We start from the raw sequence: 18,588 nt of genomic DNA, 5'->3' as shown, positions 1-18,588 counted from the left end.
ATGTGCCTAGAGCATCTACTATCCAAGTACCACATGTCATTCTTCTTCTTGGATGCTAGGCAACACTACACAAAACTCTTAAGTGACTTTAGGTATCCAAATCATTTTGGATCCTTTAATGTTAAACCTTCTTGGTTGTCCAAATGCATTGTATTTGTCAATTACTTTGTAAATTTTATCACCAATTTTTTTCAATAATGAAACATTGAATAAGAAAATGACCATCCCAATTACATGTATGACAGAATATATTACTTGCTGAATTTTTAAGGTGATTAGAGTTTTAAAATCTTTTATCTTTGGAGGTTGAGGCCACATTTTAGATTGAGAATTTCTGAAAACAGATTCAGATTTTTCACAATACCCTAACCCAACCTTTTTAAAAAGATCGAAGTCTTTGACTAGCTAACAATTTATCTAAATTTTGAGCAAATTTAGCTAAGTCTTGTTTTAGACTCTTAACCTCTTTATGCAACCGTTTATTTTTTTTCAATGTAATTTCAATAGGCAACAACAGAATATTTTTCACAAAAACTTTTGATTTTAGATTTAAGCTGTTTGTTTTCTTCAATAATATCAACAATGGTTACGGCTTCTCTTAATTTAAAAATAGCTTTTTTAGCCCTTAGAATGTTATTTTGAAATTTAAGTTCATGACATTTGTTCAGAAAATTTCTTATTTTCTCAGTAAGGTCATCAATCATAAGATGAAGTTCTTCATTAGAAGGTTCAAAAAAGATTACCTCATTTGGATAGCTGTGATCTGCCATCAATCATGCTTGTGAGTTATAGTCAGATTCATCATCCTCATCAGTGTCATTTTTCAGATCTTTTCAAGAAGTCATAAGTCCCTTCTTCTTATCCTTCCTAGACTTATCTTCTTTCTTCAACTTCGAACATTCATATTTGTAATATCCAACTTCTCTACAATTGTGACAAATGACCTTGCTTAAGTCTTTCTTTGGTTCCTTTAAGCTGCCTCTTCTGCTTCTTCCTTTGAGTCTCATCATCCTTCTAAGTTTTCTAGTAAAAAACACAAACTCGTCATCTGATGAACAGTCACTCCTTTCTTTTTTGTATCATTTTTTATGTGAGTGATTTCATATGCTAATAACTTTTCTCGCAGCTCATCATAGGTCATTTGACTTAGGTTACTGCTTTCAGAGATAAAAGTAGCGTTAGTTTCCTACTCTTTTGTCAAGCTTCTCAAGACCTTCCTCACTAGCACCTGTTCAGATTGAGTAATCCCCATAGCATCTAAACTATTAATGATGATAGAGAATCTCTTGAATATATCATCAATTGATTCTTCTTCCTTCATAGAGAAAATCTCATACTCTTTGCTCAACATGTCAATCCTGGTTTCTTTTACTTGTGTGGTGCCCTCATGTGTGACTTAGAGTTTATCCCAGATTCTTTTTGATGTTTTACATCTTGAAATCTTTCGGTATTTCTTGAAGCTGATTGCACAGTTAAGCTTGTTGACTGCCTTGGCATTGAGTTCTACCTTTTTCTTGTCATCTTCATTCCATTCTGCTTCGAATTTGGGAGTGACAACATCATCAGCGCTAGTTTTGGTAGGGATTTGAGGACCGTTCATAATTATCTTCCATAGATTGTAATCTACCGATTGAACAAAGATCTGCATTCATTCTTTCCAATAGTTGTAATTTTTTTCATTGAAGAATGGAGGTCTGTTGTTGGATTGTCCTTCTGTCAGTGTATAAGCCACAGTGTTGGAACCAACGTTATTCGCCATCAGGATCTTTCTTCCAAGCTGTGAAATTTGATCTCTTTGAGACCAAGCTCTGATACCAATTGATGGTAATCAGTGGCTAAGCGAAGGGCGGGTTGAATTTTGGCCTTTTTTTATTTTCTTTCAAACTTGAATTCTATTGAGTTATCTTGAGTAGGAGGCTGGAGATACTTTGTTTTTGTCTCTGGATGAGTTAAGAGCCAAAACTGAGATACTAGCAATGTATGATTCAAAGAAGTGTAGAAGGATAGAATAAACAGGAGATGATTTAGTATTGTCTCCTATAAATGCAAAACCAGAAACAGAGAAGAGAAAAAGGAAATGACACACAGATGTATCTTGGTTCCTACTCAGTGCAATGTAGCCTACGTCCAGTTTCCATCACAACAATAATGGAATTTCACTATCTTTCAATAGATTACAATCACCAATTCTCCTTAGGATTCTACCCAATCCTATCTGGGACAAGTCCAGTTTCTAACTCAAACCGAACTTGACTAGTAACTCACCCTACGTTTTCAACAGCAAAGTGCTAACCCAACTTGTAAGGAAATCTCCTCAAGATCATGACAACTAAATAGAAAAACTAACAAAAAATTTTTAGATAACCATGGCTTTTTCTCCAACTTTAACTCTCTACCTTTTTTCACTCATGGCTTTTTCTTATAAACCTCACCATTTTGCCTTTTACCAATGAAACACAGAAAGACTAAACTGAGAAATTGAAATACTCAATGAAAATCATGAAGGAGAAGAATAAATAGCTCAGTGAGCTATGGGAACCCAAACGTTGTGCTCTCACTCCTTGCTCCAATCTTCAGCCGTTCACCCCTATTATAGAGGAATGAAGCTTCTAGGACTTGAAACCTTGCTTCAGCACATGTTAATTTTTTTTCTCCCAATAAACAGATGTAGCAGCACCGTTCAGAGGAGAGAGAGAGAGAGAGAGAGAGAGAGAGAGAGAGAGAGAGCAGAAATAGTGACATGCAACCATACTATCAATTTTCTCTTTTAACCTTTTTCATCTTACTTCTTGAATCTGAGCCGTGCGGTCTTATTTTGGCTCCAATTTTGATTTTTTATCGATGATAAGCAACAGAGCACCATTGACTTCACTTTCTTCATATTTTCCAGAACGGTGCTTGTGACACAGAGAATTTCTTCAACAATCCTTGATGAAGCACAAATGGAAAAATCTCTTTTCTGTGATTTTCTTTTCTGGTGTGATCTTCTTTTTTTGCTCTAACTCCTTTTATCTTCTCTTCTTTGCTTAAAAATAAAAACTTACTTTTTGTTCTTCCCTTTGCTGTAGCTTCAGAACTTTCCTTTTCTTTCTTCTTGTTTCAGAGAGTGATGTGATGTGAAAGAAAAGAGAAGAGAGAGAAAAGAGAATTTGTTTCGATGGTGTGGTGTGGTGTGTTCGAGTGAAATGAAATTTGAATTACCTAGTTAGCAATTAAGTGGAGTGTATAGATTTAGATAGTGACCACTGGTTTAGACTTGACTATGGAAATGGGCTCACTTTCTTTCTTTCCTTATGATTTCTTTTTTGATGGAAAATATTTGTGAGAGCAAATGAATCATGGGTCATAATTTGGGTTTGTGGGCCGGATGCCATTTGACTTGCTTCATTGCTTTTTCGGCTAGTTTCAATTCAATTTATTTTCTGCACACTAAACAAAATTAATCACACAAACAATTTGATATTAATCAAATAAGGTTTAGTCATCATCTTTATCATAGTTTAATTCTCTAAATTCAACTGAGTAAATTATTATTTCTACCGATAAAAGATGAATACGCTGATATTTTTATTCGTAAAAGATGAAAATTAAAGTTATATCCATAAAAGATTGGTTTCGTATGACAAAACTATCCAAATCCTAAAAAACTATCCAAAAATTCCAAATTATCCTTTTCTCTTCTATCACCATCAGTATCACCATCAATATCATCATCACATTATTTTTTCTCTCTCTCTCTCTAAATCTCCATCACCACCGTCGGTAACACCACCAACACCCTCCTCCACCACCACCAACATCACCGACTCCAAGTTGAAGGCCATCTTTTATTCAAATTCTCAAGACTGAAGAATCTCCTCACCCACTTCATCGTTATGCCATTTAATATTTCAATTCAGTTCAAATAAGATCATAGATTCTTCTTTTTCTACACCACAGAAATAACAAGACTCTCTTTCCATGTCAATCAATCCTACCACCACCACTTCGCCCTTCATTCGTGGCTGTCATATTACCGCCGACATTGTCGATGCGCCTTTTGTCATCGTTTGTCTTGCGTGCCTCTGACGATTGCTTTTATCTTTTGAGCCTTCTACTCTCGTTGTCGCCACTCTGCTCTACTTGGTAGTCACTCTCTGCTGCCACTTTGTTCCTCTCTCCGTTTATTTACTCTTTGTTCTTCTCTGTTTTGGCAATACCAAAAAAAAAACTGCCTCTAAAACGATTTTGGAGAAGAAGAAGAACCCTAATTTCTCATTAAAAAAAAACAAAAGAAAGCATCTGAATCACAAACAATCCCTTTCAGCTCACATGACTGGAAACAAGTTCCGCTTCTTCCTTTCGTGCTACATTAATCTTCCTATCACCTTTCGTGTTGACCGCCTTGAAGGCCATTTGTCCCTTCCCAATAAATCCCCCAATTCAGGTTCAATTTATCAAATTTTACTAATATTACTAATTTGAGTTAGTTTGGAGTTTTGTTTTTTCTTTTTTTTTTTTATAGAAAAAATTGGTTAAGTAGTATCATATTTGATTGATTTTTTTAGCTTGATGATTGTATGCTGTATAATATAATGTAGTAGAATATTGTGAATTGATCTCATTCCATGATTTTATTTGAATTGAAAAGAAATATTAAATGGCGTAACAATAAAGTGGTTGAGGAGCTTCTTTAGGCTTGAGAATTTGAATATATGATGGCCTTTAGCTTGAAGTCGTCGGTGTCGGTGATGATAATGGTGGTGGTGGTGAAGGAGGAGGAGGAGAGTGTTGGTGGTATTAGTGGTGTTACAAGCAATGGTGATGGAGATTTACAGAGAGAGAGATGTGATGATGATGCTAATGGTGTGAGTAAGACAATGATAATTTAGGATTTTTGAATAATATTTTAAGGTTTGGATAGTTTTATCGTACAAAACCAATCTTTTATAGGTATAACTTTAATTTTCGTCTTTTATAGATAAAAATAGCAGTTTACTCATAAAATAATTATTGGTTAGTCATTGTTTTTTTTTTTTTTTGTTTCAATTATGATAAGTTGATAACACTTTTTTTTTTCTTTTTTTTTTTTGAAAAAGGTCAAGATTCGAGAAAATTAGAGCTATATTTATTTTTAAAGAGAGAATACAAAGACATAAATAGTAAATGTCTAAAAAATATTTAAAGACAGAGATATAAATATTAAACACAATGTCTTTAGAATAATTTTTTTATTTTTGTGTCTACTTTTTTATGAAAGACATTCATGGACGAAATTTAATAAAATAGATACAATTTTTTCAATAATTTTTTTATCCATAGATATTTTTATTATTCACAATTATTTCTTTTTATTCTCATATCAAAAAATCATAATTTAATTTTTCACTACAATGTCGTTCTCCTTTCATATACTCTCTTTTCTTTACTCTTTATATCCATCTTCTTCTTCTTTTTTTTCTGTTTCTTTTTTTTTTCTTTCTATTTTTATTTTTATTCTTCTTTTGTTTTTTCTTCTTCTCCTCTTTTTTTTTTCAATTTTTTTTGTCCAATTAATCTAAAAACAACATTTAAACAACTAATTACCCATTTTTTTTATCACAATTCTTAGAAGCCACCTGCTCTTCTCTTTCTTAATCACATAATTAAGTATAACTCTGTCTCTCCTCTCTTTTTGCTTTTTATTTTTGTTTTTATTTTTTTATTTAAAATTATTTTGTTCCTCTTTGTCTCTTTCTTTTATTTTTTTATTTTTTTATGATTTGAAAATCTAAAAGTTTTATATGGACAAGAGCAATGTTTTTTCTCATGCAAAATCTTAAATTTTTACAATAATGTTGGGAATAAATGAACGGAACAAATTTCATTAATCTTTAATATGTTGATGTATTTTATTTTTAATGGAAGAATGAATAGAAAAAAATTGTATTGAACTCTTTTTATTTATTTAAATTCAAAAATAAAATAATTAGTAAATTATGTTGCTGTTGATTATTTTTAGTATTTGTGTTAATTTATAATAATTTATTATTTATATTTTTGACTTGTTGATTAGAAAAGAATAAAACTATTGAAGCACTCTGAGTAATTTAAACGGTTTATTTTCTTATTTTATAATTCGAACTAAGTTTAAGGCCGTTATAAACTTATAATATTAATTTTGATGTTTGTATTATTTTATTTAAAAAATAAAAGAAGAAAACGTTTGTTAATTAGAAATAGAAAAATTGATACTAATTTTTTAAGATGGAATATGTTAAACAACATAATAGGAGGGAATGAGAATTGTATTTGAAAATTAAGAATAAGTATAAATATATTAAGAAGATTATGTGAATTATTTAAAGTTCAAAGTAAATTAAACTATGAATATTGTGCAAATAACTAAATATAGCTGAAAAAGTGATTACATTTTTAACAATACTAGCTCATCATAAAATTGTTACTATTATTTCCATCTGTAGCCTGTTGGCCCGTTCTATTTGTGGGCTGTGACTTTTCAAACCTACTTCTCTTCTTAGGCTCAAAGTTGGTTTTGTCTTACCTAGGATCAAAGTTGGTTTAAGATTCTATACAAGCCAAGCAAATAAGTAGGCTCAGAGTTTTGGGCTGTGAACACTTGCTATTATTGAGCCTCAGAACTACACAAACAAACAAAAACCTTAAAAGAAGACCAATCAGCATACCAAAGAAAAAATAAATTAATTTAGTAGTTAACTTATTAGTTCGATAAAACAAATATTGTAAATTCGAATTTTGTTTTGTATATGTAAACAACTCATTGACCAATTCAAAAATAATCAACCAAAAAAAAAAGAAAATGAAATTAACTCTTACAGTATTTTTATTTAACAAAAATATTATATACATACAAAAAATTAATTATTATTATATATTTTTAATATATATATTTTATATTTTAATATTTATTTTACATAAATAATTAATTTTAGTGTACATATAAAATAATTGATGTTTTAGGAAGTGACAATTTAATTAATGTTTTAGGAAATAACAAATTAATTCATGGCTTAAGAACTTGTTTTCGAAAAACACAAACTGAGCTTTTTAGTTGAATAAACTTACATGAAGAGTTTAGTGGGTCAAATACTCAAATTTTATCTTTTTTGAAAAAAAAAAAAAAAAAAAAAAACACTACAAGCTAAGTCTATTTTTCTAAAGAGGAAAAAAAAGTAAAAATAGATAAAAAGATAAGACTTTATTTGAATAAATACCCATACAGAGTATGCAACCCCCACCGCCATCATTTTCTGAAGCCTCACTTAAATATAAAAGGAAAGCTGTGAAGAATCGGTGCTGTAGAACATATATACAATAATTCTAATATTGGTTAATAATTAATTATTATTTCTTTATATAATGATAAATAGATTTTATAGGATATTCACAAAAACGAATTCTGTTTTCGAGGCCCTGGAAGCTTCCTGAAGCAAATGCGTATTAATTATTTATTCTTTGAAAGTCGTCATGTATGACAATGTATATATAAGGCAATATAATGGCATCAGGCAGCTACCAAACTTTCTTGCTCATAAGCTTAATTCTGCGGTCCTAAATCTAGCTGCATCAAGAAAGTTCTAGCTAACAGATTCTTTGATATTTTATAATTCACAAATCGCAGGTAACATTATTTTATGGGCATGCATGCAACTTAAAGATAGAATGTCAACCTATAAATACATAATATAGGTGGCATTAATTAAAGGTGAGATGCAGCGGAATTGACCTTAAAGGTGACGGGCATGAGATGCCTGGTCGAAGAAGTTGGATGCTCTTTTATGTCCATGCCAGTTTCTGATAATAAAGCTTTGAATGTGTCATCTCATGACTCATCATAGCAATAGCGCTCAACAAGGACTTGTCAGGAATATATTATTAGATGCAGAATATTGGATACTCATCTCATCTCTCTGTTTTCTGATTAATAAGCAATAATTATGTAGAAAACATTCATCCTCTATATGGAGTTGATCGTTTTATTTATATATATTTATATTATTTATAAGATAGGGTTTGAAAGAGAGAAATTAAGAAATTAAAAGACAGAAATTAAGAGATAAAGACTAAAATAAATTTTAGTATTGTATTTGGTGTAAAGTGAAAGACAAAAACTGAAATAAAAATGAAGTTCTAATTTAATTTGCACAAAAGTTGGAATTAATTAATTGAAATAGGAGTATTTTAAGTATAAAATATTATTAAAGTTTTGGTTTCTGTTTTCAAAAATTTTAGTTTTTTGTGTCCTCAATTTTTGAAGGTACTGAAAGACTGAAATTTTGAGAATAAAAACTGAAATTTTAGTTTCAGTCTTTAAGCCAACAAATATGATACTGAGTCCCAATCTTTAAGTCTCCATCCCAATACTTCAAAACAAACGCTATCTAAAGTAGCGTTTGGAAGAGATTGAGATTGAGAGACTGAGATTGTAAAACAGAGACTGAAATAAGTTTTAGTACTATATTTGGTGTAAAAATATACAAGATTAAGTTATATTTTAGTATCTTGTTTAGTTTAAAATAAATACAAAGACTAAATAACTAAAATACCCTCACTAATTAAAAAAAATTAAAAGAACCCTACCTACTCCTTGGTCTCTCTCCTCTCTTCACTTAAATCTCAACAATCACACTCCTTATTCCCCTCTCTTCTTCACTTCGCTACAGATTTTAATGGCTTCTATCTTTGTCAACAACGATCGCACTCCTTATTCCATTCTTCATTGTCGATTTCACCTCTCTCTCTCTCTCTCTCTCTCTCTCTCTCTCTCTCTCTCTCTCCATCGCCGTCGCCTAGCATTCACGTTGTTTTCGCGCTCTGTCGCCGTCGCCCAGCACCCATCGACGGCTCCTCTTTCTGCGCCGCTGTCTTCTCCTTCCTTCCTCTCCTTTATTCTCTTTTCCCTTTGTTTTGATTTTGAAATATATTTAACGTTATTGTTATTAGCAAGGTTCTGAAAACCGAACCGGTTATCGAACCGTTCTGGCTACTAGTTCACTGGTTTTCAAGTTCAACCGGTTCGACCGTGGTTGAACCGAAAAAATCGTTTTATAATGAAATAATAAATAAAATATATATAAACACACTAAAACTATATGATCTTATCAATTTACAAACTCAAAAAAAATTTTAAACTCTCTTAAAATATATGTTTCCAAGCACTTTTGTCATCATCATCTTCAGCTTTACATTCATCACTCAATTAAAAAATCCACAATCCTAATCCTCTATGACTTCTTTTGGAAAAATAAAATTCCATTCAAGAAGAAAACCACAGCTGTAAGTAATTGAGAATATTTGTGAGACTCAACACCAAGACATAGAACAAGTATACAGATAGAGTAGTACCAAACAATCCAATTCTCAATTCCATGAATCATAAACAAAAGGGTGTCTAAATATCCACAGAATCAATCAAATTTAGCATTAAAAAGCATCAGAAACCAAATTTTGCAGTTAAAGAATGAAGTAAAAAATATTAGAAATGAGAGTGGCTTGAACCACTGTCTTCTGCATAAGAGAAATACACTACCATCATCAACAGCACTCCCAAGACCTCAAACAACAGCATCATCTTCATGATTTTTTTGCTCTAAATCAATAACATGGGACATATGCTGTTTGTTAATTTTTTGAAAGCATCAATTTGGTTTAAAATTAAAACACAGCAACAAATAATCATCCTAAACTCTGAAATCAATAAATCTATCAACAAAAATTCAAAAACAGTATACTCATAAATTAAAAAGCAGCAGCAGCAGAGTAACAAACCCATTTTAGCAATAATTTCAACAACACAAAATCAATTTCTTTGATTGATTTCACATTCAGAAAATCACTAATCAGTTTCAGAACAGACACAACAGAGCAATAACAATACAATCTAATACAGTTTCGGTGTTCATCATGTTGAATCACAATTCAGTTTCAGTAATCACTAATCAATAATCACATTACAGTTTAGCTCTCTCCAATCAATTGAATCTTGAATCAGTTCACAGTTTCACAATACACAGTTCAAAGAAAAATAAAACAGGGAGAGTGGGAGACAGCGAAGGCACCTTCAAGACTTCAACAGAACATGCAACAGGGAGAGTGAGAGTGAGGCGGTGGGAGACAGCGAAGGCACCTTCTCAGTTCGCGACGGCTACTGCGGTGGCTCAACCCGTGTGAGAGTGAGGCGTTCTCACTTCTCAATTCTTGAACGGCTCTGCGGTGGCTCGACGGCAGTGGCTCGACCCATGTGACAGTGTGACAGTGACTGAGTGAGGCGTTGGAACTTGGAAGCAGCTCAGTGAAGCCTGCTCGATGAATGAGAACTGAGAAGCACTGAAGGAGTGAAGGCTGAAGCAGAGAAGGGAAGGCAATTAGGGGTCTCAGAATTTTGGACATTTAGGGATTCAGCAACTAAAAACGACAGCGTTTTGTTGCATCCAAAAAATCGGCCGGGTCACGGTTCGATTCGACCGACCGGTTCGTCGGTTCAATTTTGGTTTTTAGATTTTACGGTTTTAATGATTAACCGATTTGTTTTTTGGTTTGGTTCACGGTTTGACCAGTTCGACCGACCAGTTCGAACCAATTTTCAGAACATTGGTTATTAGTATTATTGTTCTGATTTTGATATTGTGTATGTTGATATTATTGTTGTCGGTAATGATGGATGTAAGGAGGGATGATGGTTAAGGTAGTATGAATGAGAAATGGGGTGGAGTTGGGAGATGAGAGATGATGGTTTTCGCAGCGGCAATAGAACAGAGGTAGTGGTTGAAGAACTAAATGAGGGTAAATTTGGATTAGTAATTTGGAATAAGAGTATTTTAAAAAGAAATTATATGTTAAAATTTTAATTTCTGTCCTTAAAAATTTTGGTTATGTGTCTCCATTTTTTGGAGATATTAAAAAATTAAAATTTTGGAAGTGAAGATTAAAATTTTAGTACTAATTTTTAAATTAACAAACATAATATTAAATTTTAGTTTATCAATCTCGAGTATCTCAAAACAAACTTTATCTAAAAGTTAAAAAATTAAAAGTTGATATTAAAATTAGGCTGATCTAAGTCATCTAACTTATTTTAAAAAATTTGTATATGAAATATTTTTCAGGGTTTTATTTCTAAAGGCTATATATCTCTAAAATGAAGAGCATTCGATGTGAGCGACTAAATCGTCGATAAATCACACAATCATCACTAAAAAGTGTCTTTTTTTTCGATGTTTGGCGCTACCAACGTCAATTTATTTATTTTTTTATTTGTTATTAAATTTAAATTAACATATACCACGACCTAATGGTTTGGTAAATATATAATAAATAATTAAATTAAATTGATATTTTTATAAATACGTTATCGATATTGAGGCAATTGGTAATGAAATTTAATTCTAATTTTTAATTTTTAATTTTTTATAAATTATAAATAAAATTTTTATAAAATTAATTTTTGTTATTATTTAGCAGATTTTTTTTGTATTATATATCCCAATAATATTAAAGTTGAAATGTTTTTCTTAATTAAAAATAATATTATTTTTCGTAAAAATAAATAGGATTAAATTAAATTTCTACTCTATATTTATTACAAGTTTATACTTCTACAATTATATTATATTCTTATTTCTTCATAGACTTATCTCATGATTATTCCTGCTTAATTATTTTTGATACAAATTATCTATGATTCTTATCGTCTAGTCTACTATTAAATTGAGATCTTGATATAATAAACTTAATTAATTTAACACTTTTTAATTTATTTATTTTCATTGAGGAACATTCAAGCCAAACAATTATTAGCAAATCTTCTATCAAATATATATATATATATATATAGACATTTATCTAAATTAGAGTAGGAGTGCCAACATTCACTTTATTTGTAGTGCAAGTATCCAATCTGATCCTATTTAATCGGATAGGATTGTTAACTCGATTCTCAACGAGCGGTTAGGGTGTAGGTGTAGGATTTTTGTGCAAGTCGAATAGGGTGTGAATTGAACCTCAATTCTATTCGACCAACTCACATCCTATATATATATATATGTTTTAAATGAATGTTGAACGAAAGACTTCTCACTAAATGCAAAAAAAATTTTAATCACTAAAAGAAGATCATTAATTGATAATTTAATTTTTTTATATAAGTTCTATTTTAAATAATTATTATTAAGTTATATAATAATATTACATTTTTTTTTATAATTTACATGTAAGATCAGATACCTGCGAGTTAAGAACGAATAAAATTAGAATTAAAATATTAACCTACAAATAAAATAAGATTGAATTTATATAAAAATCTTAATCTAAGAATAAAATTAAAATTTACTCTAAATCTTACCCTACTTTATTCTATCTATTATTTTTCCTAAGTTGGAGAAATCTCTGTTTTTCTGTCTCGATCTCTTTCTTAATAATAGGTACTACTCCTTATTATTAAACTTAATAAATCGCATCACAAGACTAGTGCTCCTGATTCGGTTATCCAAATCGCAAAGTTTAAAATATCTAAGCATATATCTTTACAATAAAAAGCACGCTAATGATTAATTAAATTAGATCACAAACTAACTATTGTTTTCTATGACCAAGTATATTACTACATCACTAATCACGAGACTTTTAGCTAAGTGTAAATGAATCTAGCTAGCAGAAGTGTAGTAATTAAATATGATACCAAAATCTTAATTAATTTGTGATTAACAAGGATATAGCATAGTGCGTGGAAGAGTAGAGAATAATAAGTCCACAATAATAATCCAATATAACCAGATTAGAACACAAGAAAGTGATTTGATATATGATTAATTATTAGGTGAGAACAAGAAGGATGATTGACATGTTCAGTATATAGGAATTAAAACTAACTTTATCGGTTAATCTAATAGAGTAATAGTTAGGTTCCTAGTTTGTTTAACTAAATATTGAAAATTTTAATTTTATTTGTGCATAATAATCTATTAGCTAACAATAAATTTTTATTAAATAAAGTTTTGATTTAGAATAGATTAATTTTTAAGACTATATTTGTTTATAGAAATGGAATAATGAAACAGAGACACTAAAACATAAAATTATGTTTAACAGATGAGACATAGACAAAAATATTGTGTCAAAAGACATTAAATTAATGTATTTTGTATTCATCTTGTCAACACAAAAATACTAACACAAGACACAATTTATTTTTTATTTTTTTATTATTTTTATTAATTTTTCATAATTATTTTTTTATTGTTATATATTTTTTAATTTTTTAAATGAAAAAAATAAAAATAAATTAAATTTTTATAATTTATTATATTTTATCTCTGTTTTTTATATATTGTTTTTAATGTTTTATCTTATACTGTTTTTAAAAATAAATACAGTGTAACATGTCAGACTAAAGAATATCATAGATAACAAAAAAAATTATATAAAAATTAAAATCATAGACAGATAGAGATGCATGACTCATGAGTTGGTACTAATAAAAGGAACCCTATCAAACTGAAGAATAAAGTTAGATGGCATTATATATATATATATGGAACGGACAAAGAATATATTTCTAAGGAAAAAGAAAAAGCATCAAGGAGGACATTACATGCATCATTATTCATGCATGATGCCAAGGGAGTAAAAGGTGTTCTTATTTTGGTCACTTTTATTTTTGGACAATGTTTGCTTATAGAAGGAAACTAATCAATCAAGGTAGACAGAATACGGAACCAGCTGCGTCACAATGCTACTAGAGATAAAAATAAATTAAAAAGAATAATTTCGACTTGCATGCATACGATACAACAATGCCAAAATATTCAAATTATATACCAATATTGCATATAGATATATATGATATACATGAATATCTATGTTTAACAAGGCCAATTGTAGTGTATCAATATATAATATGCTGAAAAGACTCAACTACCATGGTAACGAATTAAACAAAGTTCAAAGAATCAAAGATTATATTCGTTGCAGATAAGCGAAGAGGTAGGAAAATTGTTAATAACTATGTGCTAAAGAGAAATATATGAGCCAGAAATGAATACTTTTTATATGAAGTCGACATTAATCGAGAATTCGAGATTCAGGGGGTAAGGAAATAGGAATGAAAATGGACCGAATGAACAGAGTTTTAGTTTAGATGAGTCTCAATGATGTTGTAAATAGATGAATCAAGATTAAGTTTTTATTTTTTGTAGATTTTTTTTATGTTCGAGTTTGACTTATTTAAAAGTTCGATAAATCTATGAATCTGTTTAAAAAGTTCATTTTCGTAAATTATAACTTCAAATAATAAATTTAAAAAATCTGAATTGACATTAAATAAATTTTAAAATTTATAATTCATAATTTGTAAAACATAATTTATTTTTATATCAATCGTTAATCACATATTATAATCATACTTATAAGTAGTAATTATAATTTTTTTTGAAAAAAAACTATAATTCTAATTATTGATTTTTTTTGTTTTGTTTTATGAGTAAATAATTAAAAATTTAAAATAAAAATAATTTATTTTTATAAAAAAATATTTTGATAAATCGATCCAATAAAATTTGCAGTTTTTTTTTAAGTTTATAGTTTAGTATTTTTAAGTAATGAATTTTAAAAAAAAAATTTAATTTTAGTCTGTTGAATAAAACGGACAGAATCGGAGCGTCAGCGGAATTTAAAACGAGTTGAGCCGCAAGTCTTGGTCGAATAGCCTTGTCTAGTTCACCCTTATAAATTAAAGAAGGCACATACATTGCTTTCAAATCGAAGGAATTACTTATTTTATTTATTTATGTATTTTGATAATCTATCTTTGAATTATATATATACTCGCTAAACAAGAAGCAGATTATTCTGTTGAAATTAGGTGCAGCAAAAAGAATAAAAAGAAAAGTGCTAGCTAGCTGGGTAATAGCTAGTAATGCATGCAAATATATATTAATTGGATCGGAGCATTATTGGACCACATCTATCTTCTCTAAGTTCGATATGTGTTGGCTACTTGGCTATAGGTTAGAGACGACAAAATTTCTCGAAACGTGAACATTTTTGTGGAAATTGTCTCGAAGATTTGAAAACAGAGAAATTTTTTTGGGAAATAAAAATAGAGGATAAAATTCTTTTAAAGTAGGCGTAAAAATTCGATCGAAGATTCGCTCTATTTCTGTTAATTCTTGAATTATTAAATTTATTTTTATATTTTTAATAATTTATTTTTAATGTAAATTTTTTAATTATTTTACATAATATATATTAAAAAATTTAATTTTAATTTAAAAAATATCTTCTATTTTTTTATAACACTAACACAATGTTGTTTTATATTTTTAATTTTTTTTTATGACTATAATGTGTTATTTTATATTTTTAAATTTATAATTTGAATAATATTCTATTTATATATTATAATATTATTTTGTGATTTTTTTAATTTTTATTAATTATTAATATAGAGATAAAAAATAGAATTATGTGAAAAATAGAAATAAAAACATTATTTTTTTTACGGTAGAAATCGAAACGGGAACGGAAAATAAATGTGAGGACAAAGAGAGAGATCTCTCGCTCTTGTCCTGCTTCGCTGTTATCCCTATTATAGGTAACAGTAGTAGCAGTAGTATTGTGTTTTTTTTTTTAATTTATTTATTTTAGTTTTAAATATTATATGAAAAGCAACAATTGATATAAAGACACGTAAAAGGACTACGTACATAAATGCTTAGTTAGCTTAGAGTTATATATTACCTGCACAATATAATAACTTGATATATCTGCATCCTTCAATTCCTTAATTAATTACTCCCATTTTAGAAACAGTATGTATAATATATAGTACTAGTGTTGAATTAATATGTAATAAGTATATTCCTACACATACACTCATGACTCATCAATCTGATGCGCAATAAAATCCATTGTTGATGAATGATGAATAATACGATAAATGGTCAAATTTATTTTTAAAAAGATCATTTGTCTTTTAAATTAATTTTTAAATTTTTTTAATTAAATTTATTTTTTAAAAATTTTAAACAAATTGTATTAATTATTTTATTATTTTTTTTGTTGATGATACCAAAATTTATAATATAGCACATTAAGTAATATATATATATATATATATATATATATAAGTTTATTAAATTAGATCAAATTAAAATTTAATTAAAAAATATTTGAGGTATTAACATTTTTTAATTTAAGATTAATTTGATCTTACTTCATAAATTTATTATATTAGCGGTTAATTAATAATAAATATGTGTTGTGATATTTCTTAACGTGTTATATTAACAAATTTTAATATTATTAAAAATAAAAGTAAAAATAATAGAAAAACCAAAATAATTTACTTAAAATTTTTAAAAAATAAATTTAATTAAAAAATTTCAAAAATTAATTTTACTATTTACTCTGAAAAATAATGATAGAAATGAAATTATATACACAAAATGCAATTTGTAGGAGAGAGAGAGAGCAAGGCGATGCAACATTATATTATAAATTTAGGATCGGATTTTTGTTGATGTATATTACAACTATCTACTAAAATTAGTTATTAAATAAAATATATATTAAAATATAAAATATATATTAAAAATAAATTAAATTATATATATTTATATATAAATATTTAATAATTAATTTTAATATATAAATAATATTTTTGTTACTAATAATATATAGAATCATTTTAATATATATATGTTACAGTAATTATAATTACTATAATATTTTAAAAAATATTTTTAAAATTAAAATAATATTTTTTATTATTTAATAATATTTTTAAAAATATTACTAAAAATATTATTAAAATATAAAGAATAATATAATTTTAATTTTAATAATATTGATATAATTATTGTAAGTTATCGTAAATATATGGGTTAAGTATGATTTTGGTCTCCAATGTAGAGGCCGAAAATCGATTTTGTCTTCGACTTTTTCTTCACTAAAAATGATCCCTAACGTTTAACATAATTTTAAAATCGTCTTTCGGACATTTATACTCTTACCCTCTATCAGAATTTCGACATCTCCTCTCTTGCCCTGCTTCTTCAACTTCTTCAGATTATGCTCTGTTTCTTCATCTTCTTCAGATTGTGAAAAATAGACCAAAATATTTAAAAAAATTTAAGCAACATGCACTTTGAACAATAATCAACCAATTCAGCAGTAATAATACTAAATTCATTAACAGGGCATGACATTCAGATATTCAGAATCACCAAGTAAAAAATTCAGATATTTCACAACAAATTTCACAAAAAATTCAGAAATTTTACAAAAAATCCAGTTCACAAAAGAAGGAGGGAACGACGGAGCTTGAGGCAGCAGATCTGATGCCACCGAACAACAACGACTCGCGGACAACAGCGACACCGGAGCTCGAGTACAAAACAACAGCGGCAGAACTCGAGTACAAACCTGATGCCACCAAGCAATGACGACTCGCGGAGAGCGGCGGAGCTTGAGGCCTTCCCTCCCCTCTCTCCCGGATTCTTTTTCTCCCCCCTCCCCCCTCCTTCAATTCTTTCTCCCTCAACTTTTTTTTTCTTTTTTTTTTATTTTATAATTTTTTAATGAAGGCATAGTTGTCAGAACCGGACCGGACCGGTCGGTTTGACAAAAAAATCGGTAAATCGAATCCAATATCAATCCAGTTTAAGTTTCTAACCGTTTAAGGTAGAGAACCGGTACGAACCGGTCAAACCCAGTGTGAACCGACGAAACTCGGACCGGTCTGAGCCGCTCGGTTTGAAGGTGAATCTACAATGGACTATCGGGGTTCGAACCCCTTCCTCGAGCATAAAACATGCGTGCTTCTACCACCAAGTTGAAGTGATTCTCATCAATTAATATACAAATTATAATACATATAGCATTCTTTCTTTTCACTTATATTCAATTTATTTTAATTTCAAAGTCACTCATTTTTAAATCAATTACATTTTATTTAATTATAAATTTTATTAAATATATACAAATTAAAAAGATAAACAAAAAATTTAATTAATCACAATTTATTTTTTTCATGATTATATGATAATTGATATCTATTAATATTATTTTTTTAATATATTATTTTATTTTTTGTCTTCATATGAAGTTGATAGTTGAAAATCGCTAGATGATATTTAGTTAAACTAGTCAACGGTTCTTAAATATCAACTTTACAAAAAAACAATTGTATGTGACTTTTCACCTATAATAATATAATAATAAAATAAATATAAACTAATTAATAAAGTATTAAAATTTAAAAATAATAATTATTTTTATAAAAATACTAATAATAAAATTTTATATAATTATTTAATTATACCGAGTTAACCGATTCGACCAGTGACCCACCGGTTAAATCAGTGACCCAGTGACCCAGTAATTTTACCGGTTCGATCATCGGTTCGGTTCTAACAACTATGAATGAAGGGTAATTTAATAATAAAAAAATAAAATTAATAAAAAAAAACGATTTTAAAACAAATTAAAATATTTGGGGCCATTTTATAACAAAAAAAAAAGGCTAAAAACGAAATAAATTTTTGGCCTCTATGTTAGAGTCCAAAATCATACTTATCCCTAAATATATTC

General features: G+C 28.6%; 1 pseudogene; it reads right to left on the bottom strand.

Moving 5' to 3' along the window:
* Positions 1-833: 833 nt before the first annotated feature.
* Positions 834-1,759, bottom strand: LOC148581589 (uncharacterized; annotated as a pseudogene).
* Between the last annotated feature and the right edge of the window lie 16,829 nt (positions 1,760-18,588).

Source organism: Arachis ipaensis, chromosome B10 (genome assembly GCF_059453495.1).
Source record: "Arachis ipaensis isolate K30076 ecotype BB chromosome B10, ASM5945349v1, whole genome shotgun sequence".
Taxonomy (NCBI): domain Eukaryota; kingdom Viridiplantae; phylum Streptophyta; class Magnoliopsida; order Fabales; family Fabaceae; genus Arachis; species Arachis ipaensis.
This window is presented reverse-complemented; position numbering and strand designations above follow the sequence as displayed.